The 1,549-nt window shown below is 35.5% G+C and overlaps 1 non-coding gene across 1 annotated transcript; it reads right to left on the bottom strand.

Moving 5' to 3' along the window:
• Window positions 1-955: 955 nt before the first annotated feature.
• On the bottom strand, window positions 956-1,026 carry TRNAD-GUC (transfer RNA aspartic acid (anticodon GUC)). The gene has a single exon. It is a non-coding gene; the product is annotated as a tRNA-Asp (tRNA).
• Window positions 1,027-1,549: the final 523 nt, after the last annotated feature.

Here is a 1,549-nt window from a genome sequence, read left to right on the forward strand (position 1 = left end):
ATATTTACTTTCAGGGGTACATAATTGGTTACATTTTACCTCACATCCTTTCAGTCTTCTTCTCTGTGCATGTCTATATGTATGTATGAATATGCATTCAGAATTTTTATATACTGTGTATTAATGTACATATAGTATATGAGTTAGTCTGGCTACATGAGTAAATAGGGAGCTAGTAGAGAAGCAAGCAAGAAAAGAAATAATATTCAAAGGAAAGTCTTTTTTTTTAAGAGGCAGGAATTTAGGCAATACAGAACAGCAGCCAGATTACTGAAATCTTGGCTGGTCTTAGATATTTTTGCGGACTCAACTTCCACTTTATGGAAGTAAATGAGGAAAAGATAAGTGCAGATATGGGTAGTTGTGTTGGCAGTAAGTTTCATTCTTATGATTTTAACATTATTCATTCTTACTATTTCTATATTATTTGCGAAGTAAATTCATCAGCTAAATGTATTATGCATGTAGATGTGACCGCAGTTAACAAAGGCTTGAAGTGGTTGTTATGAAGAAAAGGTGAGCGTTGACTGGAAAAGCGTTTAGAACTGTAGTTAGTGGCCATAAGTTTACACTGGTACCCAACTGCTACTAAGAAATTGAAACCAGATTCCTGGGTATGGCCTTAAGCATTCTCCGTGATTTGAACTCAAAGTATATTTTTAGCTTCTCCATTTGACCTTCATCACTCCACACAAAGTTATTGCTGTCCCAGAAAATTTCTTACCAAAATTTACACCTCTGTGCCCTCAGTCATTTATTTTTTTCAGCTTGAAATTTCCCTTCTGTTCCCTGCCTTTGCTCTCTATTGACAGTCTATCCTGGAAGACCTTAAAAGGATGGTTATCTCCATTAACTTTTTTTTTTGTATGCTGATTGATGGGGGTCATATTTCATTCTTTTTCCATGTGACTACCCCATCATTGCAGCACAATTTATTCAGTTTTATTGGGGGAAGTGCATGAGCTGGGAATTGAACCCAGGTCTCCCGCATGACAAGCAAGAATTCTACCACTGAACTACCCTCGCACCCCCCTCCATTAACTTTTTAAATCAGTACTCCATTATCTATATTTCCACAGAATGGTCCGATTATCTTTAGTTTATTTAATCATTGAATCTCTTTTTGTTAGTGTTCCAAATGCCTATCACATAAGCTAGGCTATAAGATCCGATGAGTGAAGGAATTAGCTACACATTTTTTCTGTCTCGCACCTAGCACGTTACATTGCACAGAAAAGACACTTGTTAAATGTTTTTAGAATTAAATTGGTGACGATGTGCTATTATAGTTATGTTCTATAGTTCATGGAGGAAGGTAAACTTACTGACCCAAAATATTAGTATATATTTTTTCTAGTAAAAGATATAGATGGAAAAAATAAAACAGCATCTTACATCTGTAAGAATGGCTGCTATTAAACAAACAAGAAACTACAAATATTGGAGAAGATGTAGAAAAATTGGGACACTTATGCAGTACTGGTGGTAATGTATAATGCTACAGCTGCTGCAGAAGACACTTTGGTGGTTCCTCAGAAAACTAAATATC

Source organism: Tamandua tetradactyla, chromosome 4, assembly GCF_023851605.1.
Source record: "Tamandua tetradactyla isolate mTamTet1 chromosome 4, mTamTet1.pri, whole genome shotgun sequence".
NCBI classification, from domain to species: domain Eukaryota; kingdom Metazoa; phylum Chordata; class Mammalia; order Pilosa; family Myrmecophagidae; genus Tamandua; species Tamandua tetradactyla.